This window comes from Pituophis catenifer, unplaced genomic scaffold (genome assembly GCF_029215685.1).
Source record: "Pituophis catenifer annectens isolate HBS135680 unplaced genomic scaffold, rPitCat1.0.hap2 SCAF_2, whole genome shotgun sequence".
Taxonomy (NCBI): domain Eukaryota; kingdom Metazoa; phylum Chordata; class Lepidosauria; order Squamata; family Colubridae; genus Pituophis; species Pituophis catenifer.
The window spans coordinates 39,293,596-39,309,632 of record NW_027256882.1 but is presented as its reverse complement, the minus strand read 5'-3'; positions in this window follow the sequence as shown (position 1 = coordinate 39,309,632).

Here is a 16,037-nt window from a genome sequence, read left to right as displayed (position 1 = left end):
GCCTAGAAAGAAAAGAAATTGGTATTACTCATTGCTGCACAGAATATCACTGACATATTATTGTGGAGAATATACATTCTTCTTCAATGTGCTGTAGGTTCGCCATCATGGTTCTAGAGTCTCAGCAACTTTTTTGTATAGTGGTGACAGAACTGTGGGCAGTATTCCAAGAGTGGCCTCACAAGTGCTATATAAAGCAGTATTATCACCTCTCATGATCTTGATGCTATCCCTCTGTTGACGCAGTCCAGAACTGCATTGCCTTTTTTTTTTGGCAGCTGCAACACATTGTTGGCTCATACAAAAGTGGTGGTCCACCAGAGCACCTAGAGCTCTCTCACAATTACTACTGTCGAGCCAGGTAACACTTATTGTGTACCTATGCATTGGAATTTTCCTGCCTAAATGCAGGACCTTAGTTTTCTCATGGCTGAATTTAATCTAGATATGGCCCAGTACTCAAATCTGTCAAGTTCCTTATGAATCGTGAGTCTATTTTCCAAAAAGTTAGCAATTCCCCCAGCTTGGTGTCATCTTAGTGTCATAAGGAGCCGAGGTGACGCAGTGGTTAGAGTGCAGTACTGCAGCTACTTCAGCTGACTGCTAGTTCAGCAGATCAGCGGATCAAATCTCACCGGCTCAAGGTTGACTCAGCCTTCCATCCTTCTGAGGTGGGTAAAATGAGGACCCAGATTGTTGGGGGCAATATGCTATTTAGTATACTGTCTTTGGTGTAAGCCGCCCAGAGTCCTCAGAGAGTGGGCAGCATAGAAATATGAATAATAAAAATAAAAATAAATAAAAAAATCTGCAAATCTGATGAGTTCCCCTTCTATCCTCTCATCTAAATCATTGATGAAGAGATTGAAGAGTACTGTACCTAAGACCAAATCTTAAGGTACCCAACGGCATGTTTCACTCCATGTAGATCAGGGGTGGGTTCTACTTACCTTTACTACCAGTTCGCAGCGGGGCCGCACGCTCTTCTGTGCATGCGCAGAAGCATTTTGATGTTGTCGGGGTCACTGGGTGGAGCCTCCCGCCGGTTTTACTACCAGTTCTATAGAACCAGTGCAAACCGGGGTCAACCCACCACTGATGTAGGTGTAGTTTCATTAAGGACCACATGTTGGGATAAGTTGTTCAGCTAATTGAAGATCCAAAATGTAGTACCCACATTTTTCTATCTTACCAAGAAGTAGGTTGTTGTATACTTTAATCAATGCCTTTCTGAGGTCCAAATATACTATGTCCACAATATTCCACTAGTCCATTTATTTAGTCACTTTATCAAAGAAGGATACGGGTTTGTCTGGCATGACCTGTTTTTAACAAACCCATTCTGGCTTCTAATAATAACTTTGCTCATTCTTGATTCTCTACTTGATTAACTTGATGACCAACAAAAAAAAAGGGGGGGGGAAGAACTGATAAAGTACACCTACTTACCACACATTTAACGGGAAACTTGTGCCTGTTTCTCTGACATTAATCTTTGCATTCCTGGCTGGAGAGTGCTTACTGACTATCTCTTCTCCCTATCTTTCTCCTTACTGCTTGTCTCACAGAATCCTCTCCTCTTCTCCCTCTCTCTTTTTTTCCCGTTTTCTTTCTCTCCCTTTCCCGCCAAATCCTTCTCCTTTTATATCCTCTCCACTCTACCCCCTCTTCCTCCTTTTCTCTTCAGTTCAGGTTTAGCTCAACTCCTCCCCCAAGGCTGCGCACTTTGTCTCTTTCTCCGCTCCCTTCTCTTTCCCGCCAAAACCTCCTTTTTTTATATCCTCTCCACTCTACCCCCTCTTCCTCCTTTTCTCTTCAGTTCAGGTTTAGCTCAACTCCTCCCCCAAGGCTGCGCACTTTGTTTCTTTCTCCGCTCCCTTTTCTTTCCCTCCAAAACCTCCTCCTTTTATATACTGTCCTCTCCCCCCTCTTCCTCCTTTTCTCTTTGGTGCATTCCCATTCTGTCTGGTTGCTGCCAACACCTGGGAGGGTGCAGCCTTTAAGTACCACACCTGCCAAGAAACAATACCAAATGTGTACTAAGGGATTAGAAACACTGAAACAATATTTGGACTCTAATTTGTAAAAGGGGGTCATACGACTCTCCCAGTCTCCTGCCTTGGCTCCCATCTTCTTCATACTCAAGAAGCAAGATCTCAGTGGGCCTAATAATAGTGGGGACCCCTGCTGAGAGTGGTCTATAATTACAAAGCTTTGAACTCAGTGACCGTAAACAACCACTATACACTGCTGTTAATTGCAGGCCTCTTAGATAGACTGTAGAAAGGAAGCATTTTTATGAGACTGGATGTCGGCAATGCTTAGAACCTCATTAGGATCAAAGAGGGCCATGAATATTTAACCAGATAAGGCAAATTTGAATACACAGTTGTCACCTACAGGCTCATTAACACAGGGGCCATATTTTCCAGCTTTATGAACCAAGTACCATGTTTTCCTGAAAATATGACCCACCCCAAAAATAAGCCCTAGCCCGATTTTCACACCTGTGCTGAATATAAGCCCTACCCCTAAAGTAAGCCTAATTTAAGAGCCTGTGCAGCCACCCGGCAACCCATTCTGTTTGGTTGCTGCTGACACAAGGGGAGGGTGTGCTGCAGCCACTAAGTGAAGTGGGGGTGGGGTAGAACATGAAACGAGGTGGGGGGGGGTGGAGGATGAAGCTTCTTGTCCTTGCTCACTGCTGCAACGAAGCAGGAGGCTGAGCAATGCACCGGTGCCACAGCCACTAAACAAAGTGTGGCGGAGGGAGAACAAAGTCCCAACAATATCCTTGGCTGCCTGGCCTACAGAGCCGTGATGCTAGCAGAGTGAGATGGCGGCAGCTGGAGCAGCCCCTTCCCTGTGTCACCCAGCACTTGCATTCCACCACCCATTCTTATCAGAATGATAAGAGCCCAAATTCTCCCTTACCTTGCTTTGAAGATCTTTTTTACGGTCCTTCTGAGTCCCCTCAGTACCTCCACGAGATCACACACCCAAGAACATTCACGCTAGGAAGGGCAAATTCCTTGTCATCGGTGCCAACAGAGGGAAGGTGTCTTTCATTAAACCTTCATTTGGACAGCTTGCCTTTCTTCCAAGTCAGCTACTATTGCTCTGTGACAATTGTCAGGCTCTCAGAGAATCAAAGGACCAGGCTGCCGCTCAGAATGGCAGCTCAAGCCTGCCTATACAAAAGAACCTAACGTTCAGTATGAAATTGGCGCAAACAAATTGGCGCCAAGAGGAGTTGGACTTTAGACCCTTTATGGAAATATGCCAACTCTCGGCTGATGAAATAGCTTCACCCACAGCTGTCCCTGCTCTTCTCCTGCTACGATGGGGAATTTCCTACTTTGTATTTTCAGATTTTTCACTGAAAGTTTCCAAAATATTCCTAGGAGATCTTCTCTTGCTGGGAGATAGTTTGGGGGCTTATCTTTTATTTTGGAGGATCACAACAATTCTAGATCCATTCTTCCAATCTTACGTTGCAATTACTTCTTTTAGTCTTCATGCATCTGTTTTTATGCAACTGATTTCTCCGATCTCAACAACACTGAACAAATCAGAGCATGGGTATGTAACGTTACAAACATTTGCTGGACTGTCCTTCCTCTTCCACATTGCAGCTATCTACTATCCACTAATTTTTTTCACAACAGCAGTGAGGGCACTGTTGCCATACGTTTCATTTAAATGAAGAACTTTGCAGCCTGTTTTCCTTGCTTTTCTTTTCCGTTTTATTTCTGTTTGCCATCCCCCCTTTATGTTGGCTCATTGCAAATCTAGTAAGAATTCCCAGCAGCAGGTCCTCAAATTGTTTAGCATGAAGATCGAAGAGGCCGTTTCCTGAAAAGTTTGGAGTCTTTCAGGGATGTCTGAAACCTGTAATGAAAGAAAATAAGCAGGATGATTGTGCCAGTGGGATTGGCCACCCCTTGCCCTTTTTTGACCTTGCCCGCAGCTACTCCAAGAGTCTTCAGTTTAGTGCAGCCTTAAGATGGACACATGGAAGATACCACTAGCCAGGCCTTGCATGACATTCAGGGAGAATGAAAATGATTGCTCCCACTCAGTGGTGAAATCCAAATATTTTTACTACCAGTTCTGTGGGTGTGGCTTGGTGGGCATGGTGTGGTTTGGTGGGCGTGGCAGAGGAAGGATACTGCAAAATCCCCATTCCCACCCCACTCCTGGGGGAAGGATATTGCAAAATCTCCATTCCCACCCCACTCTGGGGCCAGCCAGTGGTGGTATTTGCCAGTTCTCTGAACTGCTCAAAATTTCCGCTACCAGTTCTCCGGAATCTGTCAGAACCTGCTGGATTTCACCCCTGCTCCCACTCAAATGAAATGGTATTGCTCGTAAAAAAAATGCAAGGAAAATATTAACTGCCATTTCCTGACTTGCCTTGAAGACAGAGGTGGTTAAGAGATAAAAGACACCGGCAGTTGGTTATATTGCTTGCTTTACCTTTGCACATTCATTCTGGTAAGAGGCAAATGCATGCAAGATGCCAGATGTCCAAATATGAAAAATAGGTCAATATTGGAGACTAGTGATATATAGTCAATCACAGAATCACAGAGTGGGAAGGGTCCTTGAAGGTTTTCTAATCCAATCTTCTGCCCAAGGCAGGAGTCCAATCTAGAATAAATAGTTGTCCGGTTTTTTTTAAAACTCGCCAGTAATAGAGTACACACAACTCAAATAATCAAATACTAAGCAGCTGACTTATTATGGGGAAAATATAATGCTGATGTGCAATGCAATTAAAGAAGAAGTAGTAACGTTTTACAGGATTTTAACACATTGTTCAGTTTAATAATAGGGGTTTGGTTTTACAAGGGCGTTGTTGGAAAGAAATGTTCTGGAAAGTCAGAGTGTTCAGCTATATATATAGGAAAGCAGATTCCTATGATAGGAAGCCCAAGAAAAAAAGGTGAGTGCTGGTGAAAGGAAACTCATTTCACAGGGGAACAGAATCAGCCATCTTGTAGACCAGACATTCAATCTAGGAAGGTATGTTGTCTCCCTGGAACAAAAATCAAAGATATGGCTGAGAATCTAACCAAAATAATCAAGCTCACAGATTACTATCCCTTTTTTCTCCTTTATGTGGGAATGAACATGACAAAGAACCTGAAAACAATATCAAGAGACTATGAGCAATTTGGCAAGAAAGTTAAGGGGCAGAGAACAGAGAAGAAATAATGGAGATGGTTGAAGCTGCAGGAACTTTGGAGGAGAGTGACCATGACATACTGGAATTCAATATAATGTCGACACAAGCAATAGAACATAGTCAAACCAATATCTTAGACTTTAAAAGAGCTGATTTCAACAAACTTAGAGAGAGCTTGGGAAGGAGTCCATGAATGAAAATCTTAAATGGGAAAATAACCCAATAAGCTTGGGAAACTCTACAAAAACATTATTATAAAAACCCAGTCCAGCACAATAGCACTGAAAAAGAAAAATGAGAAATCCAAGAAGAAACCAGCATGGCTGTACAAAGAACTCTCTGATAAACTGAAAGACAAAAAAGGATAAGTATAAAAAATGGAATACCAGCATACAGCCCAAATCTGCAAAGATGAAATTAGGAAAGCTAAGGCTCAGAATGAACTAAGATTTGCAACAAATGTCAAAAATAATTTTAAAAGTTTCTTTCAACATATTTAAAAAAAGACAAAAGTAAAGGAAACAATTGGTGCACTAATGGAAGATGATGACAAGGAAGTGACAGGCAGCAGGAAGAAAGCAGAGCTGCTTAATTACTTCTTTCTACATCTGTTTTCACGCAAAAAGAAAAATAGCACAGGTCTACCAAAAACAGAAATGTAAAAGACAGATTAGGAACCCAAATTAAAATAGGTAAACACTCGTCCACTCTAGACAACTTCAAATCACCAGCTCCTGATGGATTATATCCCAACGTTCTGTAGGAGCTGGCTGACGTGATCTCAGAACCATTGAACTATATCTTCCAAGGCTCCTGGAGCACCAGGAAACTACCAAGGGACTGGAAAAGAGCTGATGTGGTTCCCATCTTCAAAAAAATGAAACAAATAGATCCAGGAAACCAATCAGCCTGACACCAATACCTGGGAAGATCCTGGAAAAGATAATCAAGCAACTGATTTGCGAACCTAGAAGCAAACAAAGCTGAAACCAAAAGCCAATGTGAGGTTGTCAAAAACAGATCATGCCAAACAAATCTTATTTCATTCTTTGACAAAGTGACTGAATTAGTGGACCAGAGAAATGCTGCAGATATAGTATACTTGGATTTCAGTAAAGCTTTGACAAACTAGACCACAACCTAGTTACCAAACCTTTTTTGGTAAGCTAGAAAAATGTGGGATAGACAGCATTATCACCAGATGGATGTGTAACTGGCTGACAAACAACACTCAATGAGTACTCCTTAATGGAACTACATCTCCATGGATGAAAATAAGCAGGGGTACTGCATGGTTCTGTTTTAGACCCAGTACTCTTCAATATCTTCATAAACAATTTAGATGAGGGAATAGAAGGGGAATTCAAATACCAAGTCGGCAGGAATAGATGGATCTTGATGGACTTGAACACCGAGACCTATCTATCAAAATGCAATTCAATGTAGAGAAAAGTAAAGGCCCACACTTAGGGGAGAAAAACCAGATGTACAGGTACAAATTAGGTAAAGCCTGACTCAATAGCAGTAACTGTGAGAGGGATCTTGGAGTCCTGGTAGACAACCACTTAAATCTGAGCCAACAGTGTGCTGCAGCCACCAAAAAAGGCCAATGGAATCCTAGGCTGCGTTAACAAAGGGATAAAACCAAGATCACGTGAAGTGTTACTACCATTTTATAAGGTCTTGGTAAAGCTACACTTGGAATACTGCACCCAGTTTAGTTACCATATTATAAAAAAGATGTTGAGACTCTGGAAAGTGCAGAGAAGAAAATTAAGATGATTAGGGAGCCAGAGGCTAAAAGGTAGAAGACCGGTTGCAGGAATTGAAAAGAACTCGGCATGACATGATAGCAATGTTTCAATATTTGAGGGGCTGCCACAAAGAAGAGGGGACAACTTATCTTCCAAAGCACCAGGAAGCAAGAAAAGAAGCAATGGATGGAAATTGACCAAGGAGAGAAGCAACCTAAAACTAAGGAGAAATTTCCTGACAGTGAGAACAATCAACCAGTGGAACAGCTTTGCCTTCAGAAATTGTGGGAGCTCCATCACTGGAAGCTTTTAAGAAGAGATTGGACATCCATTTGTCTGAAATGGTATGGGGTCTCCTGCTTGAGCAGAGGGTTGGACTGGAAGATCTCCAAGATTCCTTGCAACTGTGATGAGGTTGATGAACACCCCCTCCCAATCCTGCCCTGCCAGATCCCCAAAGGCTCCCCATTTTGTTCCACATGTTCCTCCTCCATCCCTCACAATCCCTCACTTACCTTCTGGAAATCTGCAGAACTCAGGAGGCAGGGGAAGGGAAGGAGAGCAGGAACCCATGTACCAGCGGCATTTGTTTGTTCTCAGTGATCTGCTGGACTAGTAGGAAGTAGCTCCTCCCCCACCCCCACCCCCTCCCTCTGCCTCTTTATCTCTTAGCTCTTTATTGTTCGTTCTCCATTTGGGCAGAGCTAAACTAGATTTTAAAACGTGCTTTTCTGGCCTTGCCCACCAGGTGTTCCACAAACAACTCTGCATAGCCCTGAAGATAATCATCTGAGCCACCCTTCCCTAAAATAGAGCAGATGACCCCCTAACTCAGCAAATGCAATAAAGGCAGAGAAATAAAGGCATTTCACCACCAAGATAGGCCTCAATAGCAGCTCTAACCTGTTCAGTTGCAGTCATCCCTTGTTTTCCTCTAGCAGTGCTCCAGACATCTTTTGGTCCTTCCTTTTCACAGGGACTATTTAGAGTGATGGGCCGAGTGGTGTGATGGCCTAGAGGTGGAGCTCTCACCTCACAAGCAGGAAGCTGTGAGTTCAATCCTAGGTAGAGGCAGATATTGTTCTCTCTGGGCACAATGAGACTATATCTGCCGAACAAAGCTCCGCATTGGCGACAGGAAGGGCATCTGGCCAGTAAACACTCAGCTCCATTCAGTTGCCTATCCACCCCACAAAATATTATGGGGTCATTAAAAGAAGATGAGGATGACTGAGAGTGATGGGCCAAGACAAGATGCACAGGCATGATCCTGTCCAGGGCTTTGGCCACTTTCTTGTTGCAGGCTACAAACAGAACCTCCAATGTAGAAGAGTTTCTAGGATATCTCCCTTTGGAATCCAAGTGGGTCCATCCATTGCAAGAGTGGACCATTTGAATAGAGCCTGCCTCTCTGCAGAGGAGGTTAGCATGAACAAATCTCAAGAGACAACGGGGCATGGTCTGACCATGACAGAGAGGATAGTGACAGATCCCTCATCAGATCACATTCTCAATGTTCCAACAAGATCATATCTGTAGTATTAACACTGCCTCCAAATGGAGTGATGGATGACTTGGGCTAGACCCAAGGCAGCCATGAACTGAGTCACTTCCAAGGCCCATCCCCAGGGACAGGAGTTTGAATTCTCCAGGATCGTAAGCCTGGAGAACTACACCGCCAACCCTGAGATGGCCACCAGCAGCTCAGCCAGGAAGGTTATTACACAGCAGAAAGTCTAGTACAATAGCAACAATCCCTACTGATCCTACGACCCCAGCTTCATAGCCAGAAACCTGAGGAACATTGCCCCTGAATGCCAAGAGAGATTCCTGGATAGCAACTGTCTACCCCTACCCACATAGGGTCATGGCTGATGCCAAACCCTAAACCCGACTGGACTGGATCTCCATGAGGAGACACCCCCCATCCCCACCCCGGTGTCAGCCAGGTCTCAGTGATGCACATCAGATTAGCTTGCTCCTCCCTAATGAGTTCACTAATAATGGGAGAAGTTCTTTTTATTATATATCCCCTGCTATGAGTCCTGAAAATAGTGAGCCTATAGATGTACTTTTGATTTGTTGATAAGTTTCTCAGTTGAATTGTAAGTATGTAGTTAGGCAGATGTTGATAAGATACATGATTCTGGCTAATGAAACTTCTATAAAACAATCAAGTTCAGAGAGCTGAGCCACAAATACTCTCCTTTATCAAAGCTGTCTTAGCTACTCTTCTATGAGAAAGGATGCTTTTAAACGTTGCTTCTTCAGACCTCTTCCTCAGTGCATTCTTAATTATAGAACCTCATCATGCTCTCTCTTCCTACAATACCCACCGTAAATCCTTGTTGCTATCACAGCCAAAAGAACATTCCCAGAGCAGGAAAACCACAGCACAATCCAAAGCCAATGAGGGCGTATTCGGTGATCTGCAAAATTCAAGCAAAATCATTTGGAATGTTATTCTAACACAGGTGGATACGAGCTTTTATCTCATGTATTTTGCAGATTGCCTGAGATTTCTACTAAACTAAATAATGAAAGGTGCGTTAGAAAGCCAGGTTATTGATTCTTTGAACTCAGCATGTTCTCCTTGACCTTTCAAGGTTTGACGTATGTGATATCCCAAGCCTTTATCAAGTAAAACATTCACTTCTTTATATTAAATTCAGTGGGGTCAAACCAGTGGTGGGTGTCAAAAATTTTTACTACCGGTTTTGTGGGTGTGGCTTGGTGGGCGTGGCATGGCTTGGTGGGCGTGGCATGGTGGGTGTGGCAGGGGAAGGATACTGCAAAATCCCCATCAGTTGGGACTCGGGAGGCAGTGAATAGATGGGGGCGGGGCCAGTCAGAGGTGGTATTTACCGGTTCTCCGAACTACTCAAAATTTCCGCTACCGGTTCTCCAGAACTGGTCAGAACCTGCTGAAACCCACCTCTGGGTCAAACAGATCCCAAGGAACTACCAGATGACTTGATAAGGGCTGATGTGGTTCCCATTTTTAAAGAAGGAAACATAATGGAGCCAGGATACTACAGACCTACCATCCTTAGTACCTGGGAAGATTCTGGAAAAGATAATCAGGCAATGAATATGTGAACACCTAGAGGCAAGCAAAGTAATAACCAGAAGCCAACATGGGTTTGTCAAAACAAATCATGCCAGTCACATCTTACTTTGACAGTGTGACAAAATTAGTGGACCAGCAAAATGCTGTGGATATAATTTACTTGACTTTAGTAAGGCATTTAATAAAGTAGACCGCAATCTACTACTTGATAAGATAGAAAAATGTACATTAGATAACATCACCACCAAATGGATTCATAATTGGCTGACCAACTGCACTTAAGGCATAGTCTTTAATAGAACTGCATCTACATCAACTGTGGGGTATCTCAAGGCTGTGACTTTGGCCCAGGACTCTTCAATATCTTCATGAAAGGTTTATATAAGGGAATAGAAGGGGAACTCATCAAATTTGGGGATGACATCAAGCTGGCAGGAATAGCAACACTCCAGAAGAAAGGCTCAAGATCCAGACGAATCTTGACAGATTTGAACATGAATTTCAAAATGAAATTCAATGGTAAATAACATAATGTTCTACATTTAGGCAAGAAAAAATAAATGCATAGGTATAGAATAGGTAGTACCTGGCTCAATAGTAATAATTATGAGAAGGATCTTGGACTTCTAATGGACAATCACTTAAACATGAGCCAGCATTGTGCTGTAGTTGCCAAAAAAGCCAATGCAGTCCTAGGCTGCATTAGCAGATGGATAGAATCAAGATCACTTGAAGTATTAGTATCACTTTATAATGCCTTGGTAAGACCACACTTGGAAAATTGCATCCAATTTTGGTCACTACAATATAAAAAAGATGTTGAGATTCTAGAAAGAGTGGAGAGAAGATCAACAAAGAGGTCTGGAGGCTAAAACATATGAAGAACGGTTGCAGGATTTGGGTATGTCTAGCATAATGAAAAGAAGGACTAGGAGTGACCTGATAGCAGTGTTCCGATATCTCAGAGGCTGCCACAAAGAAGAGGGGGTCAAGCTATTCTCCAAAGCACCTGAAGGTAGAACAAGAAGCAATGGATGGAAACTAATCAAGGAGAGAAGCAACCTAGAATTAAGGAGAAATTTTCTGTCAGTGAGAACAATTAATCAGTGGAGCAGCTAATGGTTGTGTGGGCTTTCATTTTCACTTAGATATAAACTGCTATTAAAAAAAACCTTGAAAAGGCAAGCTTTTCAACAAAATGTGTTGCCTTTCTCAGTCTGAGAATATTTCCTGAAATTAATCAACTTACCTGCCTGTTGAACAACATCTAATTTTGCACTTTTTCTTCTTCTGGATGAGGTGTCTTCAGAAGACTTGATGTTTTCGTAGACTAGGTCAGCATCCATGGTCAACTGCAACCCAGAATAGAAAGGCTCCGTGCAAGTGAGATGTTCTTAATGCGCCTGTGTATAACTAGCGGAAATGGTGTTGATCTACACTGCCTAAGTGTATGTATATTCTCTCTGCCCATATACAGTTGTGGTTATACCACTCTGAAAGGAGAAAAATCTCTAGTCATATAGTTCAACTGTTGTATCTTTCCAGACGGCAGTGTAAGTGAAGCTAAGAATCATTGTTGTGATTTACAATGGAAACTAAGATAAAAGATGTCTCAGGAATGCCGTGCGAGACGCAATCAAAACACAGCTACAGCCTTATTCAGCTCTTTTGGCATGCTGGTTTATTCGCATCCACATCCAGCTACACACTGTGATTTGTAAACACAATTGAAATCGGCGCTACGTTACACCAAGAATGGGGCGTTTATATAGCCCATCTTTCCATTAACTTATTAGGACCACGCCCTTCTTTATTACCACGCCCCTCTTTTAGGGGCGTAATTGGTCTTCAGCGTGTTCTGGAAGGTGCTGCCGCTGTGTCCTCCGGAACGGCCCTAATCCTGTCGCACCCGATACCACCACCCCACACCCTGCATACAGCCGCCTTCACCCAGTGCCGCCACCACCAAGTATGTATATGTCCCTCGATGCTTTCAGCACGCGTTAGCGATGTCGAGCAGGTTGCTAGGCTCAACAGGATGTTCATTTTTCTTTTTCTATGTATGTTTGTTCTCTCCTTAACAGGGCAGGAGATTCAATAGGTGAGACTTCTCCCCAAAAGAAACTACAATTGCTGAAGACACTTGCACAAAAACTCTGCTAATTGGATGTTTTGAGAATTGCAATCCTGATGTAACTGGAGAACACTAGACAAGGAATGTGTCATAACTGTTTAACCATGTTGTACAGGAAGTCCTCAACTTACAACCACAACTGAGCCCAAAATTTCTGTTGCTAAGTGAGACATTTGTTAACTGAGCGATGCCCCATTTTATGACCTTTCTTGCCGCAGCTGTTGAGTGAATCTTTGCAGTTGTTGAGTTAATAGGATGGTTGGTAAGTGAAATCTGCCTTCCCCATTGTCTTTGCTTGTCAGAAGTTTGCAAACGCTGATCACATGACCCCAGGACACTCCGACCGTCGTAAGTATGAACCAGTTGCCAAGCATCCGAATTTTGATCACGTGACCATGGGGAATCGTCATAAGTGTGAAAAATGTTCATATGTCACTTTTTTCAGTGCCATTGTAACTTTGAATGGTCACTAAATGAACTGTTGTAAATTGAGGTCTACCTGTGTTACATCTGTTGCAGTCTGTATTGGATTTAGAAGTCCAGCCCTGCACTAGCCAGATTATAGCAACCATCTTAAAATAGCTGCTTTCTTTTTGCAATCATGGAGAGATTCTAAAGAGTTCTTCTATCTCAGTTGCTGAAATACCTCAGCTCCAAGGAGTGAAACATTTTTTTTTTATTTATTTATATGCCGCTCTTCTCCGAAGACTCAGGGCGGCTTACAATGTGCTCAGCAATAGCCTTCATCCTTTTGTATATTTTTATACAAAGTCAGCTTATTGCCCCCACAAACTGGGTCCTCATTTCACCTACCTTAGAAAGGATGGAAGGCTGAGTCAACCTTGAGCCTTGGCGAGATTTGAACCCTGCAGTAATTGCAGGCAGCTGGTCTTAATAAGCTTAATAACAGGGTGCCTTAAACCCCTGTACTACCAAGGCTCTTATTTGCTGCATCAGCTCAAACCACACATTTTGAAATGACCATTCCTATTTCCTGTATATCAGAAAACATGTTAGCTATTAACTCTGAATAAATGCCAGTCTTAAAAGCTCTTCTGCAAACAGGAAATTTATTATTCTAATGAGCCAGACCATGATCTCTATCTCCATAGCGCCCAGTCTCTTATAAACTAAATGCCTCACATCCGTTTTTTCAGGCTGCAATTTCTTCAGAACAGGAATTCATAGTGGTTTTTGGTTTTTTGAAGGTAACGAACACCTATCAACTCTATTTAGATAATAACACAGCCTGGTTTAAAAACAGTGTCTTTTTTACAGAACGCTGGAAAAATGTTTGAATTTTGCTCTCTGGAAAGGAAGGCTGTTGCTTGAAAAGGAAAAATGGGTTTCCAATTTGTATGTTTGTAGGTTTGAAGACCCCAAGTCTTTTAATCCCAGGTGATCGTAATAAATCTAATTAATAATAGAACACTACTGACTGTTGTTGAAAGTGTAAAACTTTCATAGTCAAGGATGTTATCTGCTGCTTCAAAAGCAAAGTAAAACACTGCAGTATTCATGTGTCTTCATAAACAGAGTGGAAAGGTCCTGAGATTTTTTTTTTCTCTTCAATGGGACACAATGAAAGACCTAGATTGGGGCTGGGCCACCAACTTCCATAAAAGTTTCACTGGCTGCCAGCAAACTCAAGGACATTGTTGGATATAATGATCTGAAGACAGACCCTCCCACACACACATCCCAGCCAAGAATCATAAAATAAAATGGGTGGGAGATCCTACAGCCATATAATCCTCAGACGAAGTCTTTCATTCTTTTATCAGCAAGTGAAGCATCAAAGAGATGCCGAGCCATCAATCTTGGAAACAACATCTGGCTGATAACAGCTTCCCTGTTGCAATAAGGAGGAGTGGAAGAGGACGCCTGCAATAATATTTAGAAGGAAATCAATAAACCACATCCCCTCCAAAACTGGCGGGCAAGCCACACTGTATATAAACATGAAACAAACCCCATACTTCCTCACACTGATAACGTTACCAAAGAATCAGATTTATTGCTCAAGCCCAGTGGTGAAATTCAAATAATTGAACAACCAGTTCTCTGCTCTAATGACCAGCTGGGTGGGCGTGGCCAGGGGCTTGACAGGCAGCACTCGGCCTCCTGCACCCACCCTGGGAGCAAAAATGGGCCGCGGGGGGGGGCACACCACCACCTTGTGCCCCATTTTGGGCCTAGGAGATCTCCCTGAAGCCTCCTGGGAGTGAAAACGGGGCGTGTGAGGATTCCTGAAAGGGCAGTGAGGGGGAGGGGTATAGTCAGCCAGAAATTTAACTACTGCTTCATCCGAACCGGCTGAATCCCACCACTGCTCAAGCCTATTCACAAAAATATTCAACTTAAAGTTCAATAGTAAATTGGCGCCAGATAAGGGTCAACAGAATTAAGGAGGGCTGAACTTAATGTAACCACGCTGTGTTGATGAGGTCTTAACTTCACCCTCTAGGTCTGCCTGCTCTTCTCTACACCTAGCTAGGTAATGAAATGTCTGCAAGCAAATAACCAAGCTCAGAGAGCACCAAGGACTCCACAGCTATTTGTTTAGAAAGAGAGATTTTTCCGAAGCAAATGTTCTTCTGCTTCAGTCGTCTTCAGCTCTTGCAAATTCCAGAAATGAATCAAAGGCTAATGAGGAGATGGAATACCCCATTTTTCCAGGCTTAGCTTTCTATTGCATTATCTCTTTTATTTTAAACGGACTTGTTTCTATCTCTAGCAGAGGGAGGATCTGGATTAATCCATTATGTTCATGACTGACAGCCACGCCTTAGTTGTGGAGACCTGTAAGTCTGAGACTATGAAATAGTGTGCTGGATCCAGCTTGCCCGGCTTGCAAGTGACAGTTGTTAAATAGATATGTTATATTTGTATATTGTTTGGGTAACAGACTTTCGGTTTCACAGGCTTTTCTGCTCTGTATTTCAATGGCTGACCTTGGCTAGCAGGTGCTCCTCGTTCCTCGACCGGCATGACTTGGTTTCCCTTCTCTGATTGATTGATCTGATTGAGAATTTTTTGAGCTGGTAAACCTTATTTTATTCCTGTCATCTGGGGAGCTGACTTTGCTTTTCAGGTTTACATCATTCCCTGAGAAACGAGAATCTTCTCTTGAGAAAAGGTTTCCTTCTTTATTTAGCCAAGTTGAGATGATTAACTCTTTTTTTTTTCTTGTAGCCGCAACCATGTGTCATTTCCTGAAAGCCTATTCTCTGAAAGACAGTGTCAACCGTCCCAATCATTCACTTTGCAAAAAAACCACTCCTCGACCATTATTTTGCTGAGAGTATAATTTACCAGAGCTTAAATGGTTACAGAAGTAGCGAAGCTGGCTCTGGCAGTTTCCTGTGCAAACAATGCAATTAGCTTTTCCCTGGCCACCCCCAATTATCAACAAATGTCCAATTGGGTGTTCATATATTGTTTGGGTAACAGACTTTCGGTTCCATGGGCTTTTCTGCTCTGTATTTCAATGGCTGACCTTGGCTAGCAGGTGCTCCTCGTTCCACCACTGGCATGACTTGGTTTCCCTTCTCCTCCCCATCCCCATCTCCTCCCTACTTTCCAATCCTCTTCCCTCCTCCTGTTGCTACTGTCAGGCTGTCAACAAAGTTTGCCTTGCAAAATGGCAGCCATGAGAGACAGGAGTATAAAAATTGTCAATCATTCATATTTTTTTATTCATGGTGAACCTAACAGCAAGTGGAAAGAACATTCGAACTCAGAAGGATGTGTTTGCGTCTGGTTTCCATATCTACAATTGAGAGAAAGATTTTACTTATCTTGTGGTTTTGAAGCGGTTAAAAATGAATTTGACATTGCATTGCATTCTAAAGATGAATGCCTTATTGCCAAAATTTCAAAAATGCT